The sequence below is a fragment of the Apium graveolens genome, chromosome 7, assembly GCF_009905375.1.
Source record: "Apium graveolens cultivar Ventura chromosome 7, ASM990537v1, whole genome shotgun sequence".
Lineage (NCBI taxonomy): Eukaryota > Viridiplantae > Streptophyta > Magnoliopsida > Apiales > Apiaceae > Apium > Apium graveolens.
In genome coordinates, this window is record NC_133653.1 from 81,869,894 (window position 1) to 81,880,095 (window position 10,202).

General features: G+C 31.1%; 1 long non-coding RNA gene across 5 annotated transcripts; it reads right to left on the reverse strand.

The window, feature by feature from the left end:
* Positions 1 to 1,177: 1,177 nt before the first annotated feature.
* On the reverse strand, positions 1,178 to 8,285 carry LOC141670970 (uncharacterized). Of its 5 annotated transcripts, none has more exons than XR_012554869.1 (4): positions 7,695 to 8,285; positions 7,480 to 7,577; positions 6,468 to 6,537; positions 1,178 to 1,625 (listed from the first exon to the last, which is right to left on the reverse strand). It is a non-coding gene; the product is annotated as an uncharacterized LOC141670970 (long non-coding RNA). The 5 variants fall into 5 exon arrangements; XR_012554870.1 differs by lacking the exon at positions 1,178 to 1,625 and adding an exon at positions 5,489 to 5,990; XR_012554871.1 differs by lacking the exon at positions 1,178 to 1,625 and adding an exon at positions 5,489 to 5,990 and having other exon boundaries at positions 6,468 to 6,766.
* Between the last annotated feature and the right edge of the window lie 1,917 nt (positions 8,286 to 10,202).

Here is a 10,202-nt window from a genome sequence, read left to right on the forward strand (position 1 = left end):
CTCCAATAGTTCAAGTTACTATATGATAAACTTTTCATTCAATCAATCTTTTATGTATCATTATCCAGCACTTAGTTGGACTATAATTTAAAAATAGCAATTACTCATTCCCTCTTTCCACAACCAACATCAGTTTCAAGATGTTCCATTTCCAAACAATCTTAACAATCCAATATGTTGTTAGATATAAAACTATATATTAATTTTTTCGTTGACAATATATATTGGTGACAATTCAATTTAAAATATTTTAAACATTTCTTTTTCAAGTGACTGGGACTTTTAACCAACTGGATATGATTAAATGATGATTAGTCATTTCAGTCATATCCTTTCGAGGAACCTTTTTACTACTAGTAGATGGACAAGAACACCTTTTAAACTTGACCAAGGCAAGAACACTTTTCGAACTTGATCTTATGATGGACAAGAACACTTTTCGAACTTGATCACATCATTTGGCAGCACATTGGCCATAAATAAAAATGATCGGACCGACTAGACACGGCCACTGATGGAGAAGTACCGCCTTTCCGGTATTCTCAATCCACGATACCGACGTTCATGTCGAACATAATCTAGTTTTTATAGTATGCTAACCAATCTGGTCGCATCTGCTAGGGCATCATGTATAATGATCCCTGCACTAACCGAGTCCCATGCATTATAAAAAAATCTTTACTTTTCATTTTAATATATTCATGACATTCATGTTTCACATTCCACAATTACCTCTCAATCTTTTCCATATCAATCACATCATTCTTATCTCTTTATTCTCATTATTACTGTTATTTATCTCAACAGTCATCACATCAATTGTTATCCATTAAGGAATATTATTAATCAAAGAACATTCTTGATTTGATCAGGAAGCCTTAACAATTGCTAAGATATTTAATAATCTCTTACTCTCTTATTTAAAATAATAATTTAGAATTTAGCCTTCATTTGAATATCAATTAAGATTCCTTAACCAATATTTTAAAATAAATAAACTAAAGAAAATAATTTTATTTAAATAATTAATTATTGTCGTTTAATCTTTATTTACCAAAATCCGTCTTAAATCCTTCATTATTCCCAAAATGTTCGAAAAATAGATAGATAATGAAATTATGACTGCATCGTCTTTATGAGTTTAGATTGTGATAAACTTTTTTGTTATTCTCCTTCTGGTATTTAATAAGATTAAATACTTCAAACTCTGATAACCAAGAAACGAATAATATACAATCGTATAATATTCGAAGGAACAATCTTTGAACTAAGATGACTACTGTCAGAAGAAAGGTCGGCTTCCGGTCGACATAATGAAAACATAAATAATTAGCTAATAACTTTCTCATTCATTTGAATCCACTTCACTTAATTACTCTTCCATATCCCAGGGATTCACAAATCCTTATACATACATATCTTAGGGGGTCTTTCATACCTCAAAATAATTCTCAACTCATATCTAGTCTATGCATATATATACACATATGAACACTTTATAATGAACAATATCATAAAGTCAAGAAGCTAGTGTTAAAGGATAGAAGTTTTGCCTCAATGATGCGATTGTAAATGCGACTGCAATTGCGAATGCGACTTCGAGGGTCCTAGTTTGGTACGATAACCTATAAATAATATCATAACTTGAGATTAGTCCTCGGTCGCTTAAGAAACCGAGCTTTACTCATGCAAACCCTAATGCTCGCTTCTACGCTTAAGGATTTACGTTAGTCGCTCGAGTACCCTCGGCTCTACCATTTTTACAAAATTGGCCGTTAAATTCTTAAGACGAATCCTTCGCAAGGACCTTACTAACTGCCTAAGAACCTTTACATAATTGTTTCGTGTTCCGATAAGTCTTTTAGGGGCCTTAAACATGGTCTTAAAGTTATTCGATGGGTAAGGGTTCGTTCGTGAAACGCCTTTACTTAAAACTGTCGTTTATCCAAAATCGTAAATCGGATTAAAGCGAATCACATATCAAAAATGAAACTTAAATAATAAATTATCTAAGAATGGAAGTTATGAGTTCATAGCAGAAGGTGTTCGGGTTCAAAAGTTATATACAATACAGTCTCTAGTAAAATAGGCATTACGACGGCTACATCCTAACGATTTCCCGGTTTTCATTATGGTTTTCATTATGTTAAAACCTCTTAAAACCAACCAAATCAACAATAACAATATATTTACAACATAATAAGTTCATAGTATATTAATAACATGCCACCAACAAACATTCATCAAAATCTAACCATTTATACTCCATACTCCATAAACAAGCATGTTCTTGAACATAACTTAGGACTTCACTTAAAACTTAATAATAGTAAAAGGGTGGATAAGTGGTATACCTTCCTTGAATCCTTAAACACACTGATAAGATCTTGTAATCCTTAAGAGAGCCTTGATCTATGTTTATCATATTCAAACTTGCAAAGGAGTTCAAGAAATCAGTTAGCATTTTCGGAGCTACCATTAGTCCTCTTGAAAGAACTGGCAAAATTAGAGTCTTACCATGCTTATCTGGACGAGTATTGTGAACAAGAGTTGTAGGTTATCTCAATACCTTTCCAAAGAGCTATATAACATAATATTTGAGTGAGAATGGAAGGAGATAGAACAGTTTTAAGGTGCTGCCTCTGTTTTGGCCGAGAGCAATGGTGAGGAAGGTAGAAGAAAAGCTTCCTTGTTTGGTTACTTTGTATTTATAAGCTAATTTACTTGCTTAAAGCTTAACCCTGGTTACTTAAGGAGTTAAAATACTTGGCCAAGATTCATTCTTGCAAAAATATCTTCTCCAAAGGCTTACATCATCATCCTCTTTCCACTTGTCAAATCCTTGTGGTTTGATGATGTCATACTCCACTAATCCCTTTGATTAGTGCTTAATTGATTGGTTAATCCCTTGGTCGCTAATCTGTTTTACGGTTCTCTTAACACTCATTCTCGTTGATCGCTTGAGTGATCATATCGGGGATCTTATTTACTTGGGCTTCCCTAAACCTTTCTTAATATCTTATATTCCTTTAATGATCATTTGTTATAATCCTTGAATTGAATTCATTTTAATCATGTTACATTATACTTAATTCTTTCGGTATCTTGTGGATTTTCGGGAAAAAACAAAATGTTCGAATTCGAATTCTGACGACCTTTACATACACTCATTTACTTTATGAAATACTAATACGATCTCGGAATTTCCATAACAGTACTCCTATATAGTGTGGTCTGATAATTTTACTCAATCAGCAAAAATTACTATTCATCAGGGTTTCAAAAATTTGGGTTATTACAACATCAATAAAATATTTTATACAATATAGAAAAATAAATTTATATGACTCAATAAAATTTTGATAATATTGACATTTGTTTTTTAAAAATTTATAAAAAAACAAGCTGAATACGTTAAATAATATAAACAGAAGATGGAATTCAATGTCATTTAGTTTCCCGATGGGATTTTGTGGTATATAATACTGATTTACTTCTAAAACCATTGACGTAAATATTGCAATTGTTGGTACCAGCCTACCAGCTTGACTTGGATATGTTATTTTTTTTACAATTATGCATTGACATGAGTCAGGCTGGATACCCCGAAACGTTTCACAATAGTTTTCCTAAATTACACTTCACAATTAGATTTGTGGGATCGTATTAATGCACGAGTGGTCTATTTGTTCATAAAGAATTTCTACCAAGAAATTATCACAAACATGGATGCTTTCAATTTTGGCGAAATATCAACCAAGAGTTTTATATGGCTATTATTCATGACTTTCTACTTTCTCCAAATATATGTGTATAAGAACATGTATGTGCATCATTATTTATAGGGCTAGGCTCAAATGAGAACTAGTTCCCCGGAGAACTAATGTGTTCTGTAATTATATTTATGTGTTCTGCAAATATTTTTTTACTATTTTTTCTTCAATTCCATCAAAAATTTTAATAAACACATTTTACTTTACATAACACATTTAAAATTTTAATAAACAATGTCATAACTATTATAGAACACTAAATATAATAGTATAGTATGTTTTGTAATTTGTGCATTATATATGTATATGTTATGTAAAAATTTCCTCATATTTTTTTCTATATACAAAATTTTGTTTTCATTAACATAACACATGTATTTTGAATAAGAGATACAAAAAAAATACAAAAATTAAAGGTGTTCTCTACTGTTCTCCAATTAAGGTGTTCTCCATGGAACCAACCTATATTTATAATAAGTTTATTTGCTCAGTTACTAATAAGTTTTTAACTTTGAGCAGTATTATCATCTTATAACAAATCGGAGGTTATATACAAGGAAATTCGGAGTGGGGCACAATACTTCATTGTAAAGCCTATAGTAGCCGAAGATGTGAAAAATACTTTGATGTTTTCTAAATGGTGAAAACTTAATAGTGATAACAGAGTTTTCTCAAACATTGAAATCAATAGAACTTCTCGGGAAAATGAAGACGGAAAGATTGTTATCTCTTTGAAATTAATAGAACTTCTTAGGAAAATGAAGGCGGAAAGATTACAATCTCTTCTAACAATATTTTAATTGGTGAGAAAACCTGATATTATCAATAAAGTTTAACATTATTCTAGTTATAGAAAGGATTTCTCACCAACTAAATTTTGTTAAATAGATTGCATGATCTCTACCTGCATTTTCTTGAGAGGTTCTAATGATTTCACTATTTGGGAAAACTTTAATATTACTAATACATTTCCACCATTTAGAAAATATACATATGCTTTTCACATCTTCGTCTATTATAGGCTTTACCAAGAAAAATTACGCAGTATTCTGAACTCCCATGCATATAACCTGTGATTTGCTATGAAATGATATCCTTTTTTAAAGTTTAAATTTAATTGTATCTGAGCAATTAAACTTATTATAAATATATAATATGTATGTACTTATACACATATTAGTCGAGAAAGTATAAAGTTATGAATAACAAGTACATGAAAAATTTGGTTGATATATCGCCGAAATTCAAAGTTATCCATGTTGCTAGTAAATGTCATCCATGTTTGTGGTAAATTCTTGGTAGGTATTCTTTAAAAATTAATGGACCCTTCGTGCATTAATATGCACCCACAAATCAAATTGTCAATTGTGATTTAGAAAGATTAATGTCCAAGTCAAGCTCGTAGGCCGGTAACAACAACACTATTAATAAGGCCAATGATTCCAGAAATAAATAAATAATCTTTACAAAAAAAATCCAGTGGACAACCAAATGACTTGAATTAGAAGAATCAAAAACCAAAAAAACTTATCTAAAAAGTTTGTTATCTTTAAAAGGAGAATATCGATCAAAAAAGTTCACATCGATTAATATTTATAATATAGCAAAATTAATTTATATGGCTCAATAAAACTTTGATAATATTTACATCTGTTTTTAAACATTTATAAATAAACAAGATAAATATGTTATATAATATAAATAGAATATGGAATTCAATGTTATTTAGTTGCACGATCGAATTTTGTGGTAAACAATAATGATTTACTTCTAAAATTATTGACGTAAATATTGCAATTGTTGGTACCGGCCTACCAACTTGACTTGAACATGTTGTATTTTTTTTATAATTATGCATTGACTTGAGTAAGGCCGGAGACCCTGATACGTTTCCCAATAATCCTTCTAAATCACAGTTAATTTGATTGGTAAGCTCGTATTAATGCACCAACGATCTATTAGTTCATACCGAATATCTACCAAGAAATTATCACAAACATGAATGCTTTGAACTTCGGCGATATATCAACCAAGAATTTTATGTGTCTATTATTCATGACATTCTACTTTCTCCAAATATATGTGCATATGTATCATATATTTATAATAAGTTTATTTGGTCAGTTACCGATAGGTTTCTAACTTTGAGCAGTGATATCATCTAATAGTACGCCGGAGGTTATATACAAGCGAATTTAGAGTAGGGGACACTACTTCCTGTAACCGAAGATGTGACAAACATAAGATGTTTATCTAAATGGTGGAAACGTAATAGTAATAACAGAGTTTTCTCAAACATTGAAATCAATACAACTTCTCCGGAAAATGAAGGCGGAAACATTGCAATATCTTCTGACAATATTTTAATTGTGAGAAATCCCGACATTAAATATAGTGTTTAATATCCATAACAAAGTTAGCAAAAATAACATGCACATACAACACTATAAAAAGACCACACACCTGAAATAGCAAGGTTAGCAAAAATTTTCTTATAAGTGTTATGGTGTTATATAGGAAAAAATTGGAAAGCCATAATTTTGTATAATTAACTTAGTAGTTTCTAGTTATAAAATATGTGAAATATGTAACCGTGCTCAATGTTGATAATGATAAGAGTAGATAAAGTATAAATGTTGAGTATATGGAATTTACTAAAATGATATAAAGGTAATTGTAAAATTCATGTGATACCTTGGTATACTTGCATGGTTGCTGAAACCGGAAATTCCTTGTGCAGGGACCTCCTTTGGCCAGCCATAAACTGTCGCCACAATAATAAGGCAACAGTTTGCGGAAAAAACAATGATAAGACAAGATGCAATTTATTGAAGTATCGGTGTTGAAGCAGTAAAACGAGAAGTAATCAGTCCAAACTATACCCAAAAAATACGTAAACCTCGAAACATCTAAAAATAAATGTGAGAGACTGTTGGCCAGTTCACCCCTGCTTCTCTTGCAGAGGGTTTACGCAAGGTAGGGTTAATACCCAGCTGCAATGAAAGAAAATCAATTGCCTCGAAATAGTGTCGCCAAATTAGTTCATTTGTGATTACAATGGAGGGTTAAAGATTAAAGGAAAACAGAGAAAATTGTGGCATTGTGTGTGTATGTTTCACAGAAGGAACTTTACATATAAGCACGCACATAGTTCATGACCATAACTTATAAATAAAAAAAATATGCAATAGTAGGTTATAGTGATAATTTATTAATGTTTACAATTTAATTCCCGTCTTTCGCATGCAATAGGCATTCCCATTGCATCTGTTTCACTTTGGCAAAAACAGTAATTTAGTAAATAAGCTACAAGAAGCTTGAAGGATACGTAATATCGATAATTCACCTAATTTGTGTGCATATACGGCAACCTTAATTGCAATGTTACGCTATATTCTGATTTCTGAAAGCAAGTAATTGGTACAACTTATATCTAAGCTAAAAAAAATCCACCTGGACCATTTAACATTCTCAGAAAAAAATGCAAGAGTTTTTGTTGAAAACCTAGGTGAAGTTTAACGAGGAGAAATTATAATCCCAAAGAAATGAATAACAAGTTAGTATTTTATTAAGTACACACATGACATAGCCAGGTCCTATCAGGTCCAAAAAACCCTAGGGCCTAGTTAAAGCATTAAAAACGATGACAAGTACACACATACACACTCTTCTCTGGCAGAAACGCCAGAACCAACAAGTATCATACCTTGATTGACAATGAGCATGTGCTATAGTGCACTTTCCAGAGACACCTTATGCATCAGTAAATGTGGTTATGTTTGCTCGTAAAATTGTGATTCTAACCTGACAATTTAAATACAGATAAAAGTTTATAAATTAGCAACAACCCCCGCTCTGTAATTTAATGAAGATAAATTATGAGTCCAAAGAAATGAATAACAAGTTAGATATCTTTGGTACCTTTGCAATATTTCATTAAGTACACAGGGACTAGTTAAAGCATCAAAAATGTGACAAGTACACACATACACACTCTTCTCCGGCAGAAACACCTAGAACTGACAGAAATTGCCATACCTTAACTAACAATTAACATGAACCATACTGCACTCTCCAGAGACACCTTACGCATTAGTACATGTGGTGCTCGTAAAATTTTGATTTAGACCAGACAAGTTAAACATAGATAGAGGTTTATTAATTAGCAACAAGCGCCGCTCTGTCCAATAAGGTAAGATTACAGGCAAAAAAAGCATCGTTGTGACCAAAAGAAAAAACCTTTTCAATAGCCTTTTCCATGGAAGATTGCTCCGCATCCTTTATCTCGTTATACTACTCTGAAACAACAGTGACTTCCGGAAGTTACGAAAAAGGCAAGGACCCTTATGTGGTAAGTTTAGCCCCCAGGACCCATTTCCATATGATTTCTCTACTTCTTCAACCTTGTACACTGAAATGACACCAAAGAACACCTAGGGACCCGGATATTTACTACCCGACACAAAAACGAAAACGCAAGATCGAAACGGGTCGAAAATTTAAAGTTTATTGTTTTTTATTTTGAGTACATGAAGAAGAAAGTCTAAGACGGAAATCTGCCCTGGTGTCAGTTTTGTCATCATCCATTAATTTATATTCAATTTTAGACGACATGACATTACACTAAAACGAAAGTTCACTAACTCTAAACGATTGGTTTTCTGTTTGGCATTCGGTATACGAAAATACACAGACACTGACGAATTGTCATGTCTATTAACAGGATCCCGTTACAGCTTGAAACAATCAACAACCTTAATATATATAGCTAAAACCCTCGTGTCAAATACAAACAAAAAAAGATCCTTTTTGGGGCATCAGCAAATTATTTAATGGACAAGATTAATCGGGGCAAATTAATACATGGAAACCACACACGCAAATAGACACCCATAATCGGGGCATGAACAAGAAATAAACAAGCAAAAGCCATGATTATAAACAATAAATGTGTGAGATAAGTTAAGTGTATTTAATAAAGTGGTTACCTTGAAATGGAGACCAATGTCACACCAGAGGTAGCTCATAAGCAAAAACTTGATACAACATTTTCTTCCTCCTATACAGCCCAGACTGCAATGTCAAAATTAGACTTGAAACATTTGTCAATATATAGACATTTGAAACAATTCAAATCACAAGTATTCGATAAAGATTTTAAGGAATCTCATAAAAATATATTTATTTTGGATATTAAATATATTTCAGATATTTAATCTAGATTTTAAATTATTTATTAATATCCCGAAGATATTCAAGAGAGTAGATAAATAAGTTTAACATTTTACTATTTAAACTCCAAATTTAAATTTAGGTCATTTATTATACATTTGCCCATATTTTATTTAACAAGTGGAATTCATTAAATTTGTCTTCATTATGGTCAATTATGTCATTTACAAGATAATTGTAGTTTAAATAGTAATTTTGGGTGCTTATTTATCGATTCCCGTATTCAAAAACATATTTGTTTGAAAAGAATACTGTTCTAAAAATCCCGATAAATCCCCGATTCAACCGATTAATCCCCGATTAATCTCTTATAAAATATCCATTCGATTCGATTTTTGAAATCCGACTAATTCTTACGAACTTTTCTTTATTGGAGTATATATAAGAAAAAATGACCAAAATACCTCTTTTTAAGTATCCTTTTGCCAAAATACTCATTTTGAAAAAATGTGCCCAAAATACCCATCACATACTCCACTCTAATATTAATATTGGAGTATTAGGATGATATGACACTTTCAATGGAGTATCAGGATGATACTCTTTTGTCAACAGAGTATCATGGCAGATACTCCTCTGTCAGTGGAGTATCAGTCCTGATACTCCTTTCCCAATGGAGTATCACTTTTAATTTTTTTTTTAAAAAAATATAAAAAAATAAAAATAAATTTTAAAATTTTAGATGATACTCCAGACAAATGAGTATCTCACATGTTACTCCACTGACAAAAGAGTATATGGATCGATACTCCACTGACAAAGAAGTATCATCCCGATACTCCTATGTCACTGACGTATCAACCTGATACTCCACTAAAACTGGAGTATTTGGTGCGTATTTTGGACAGCTTAAAATTCTGATGGGTATTTTGGGCATTGTTATTTTAAAATGGTTATTTAGGTTTTTCACCTTATATATAATCATTTAATAAAATTAAAATACTATATTAATTTAAATATGAATAATAATAAAAATTATGATATAATAAATATAAATTTGTTAATACATAACTAATATAATCATAATAATATAATTAATATAATTTAATAGTATAATACATTTGATTAATCCTTCCGATTAATCATCGATTTTCAATTAATACTAAATCGGTAGCTCACTCGATTATCCCCGATTTCCGATTTTTACAATACTAGAAAAGATTATATAAATATTTGAATTTTTGTGATTTATGGTAT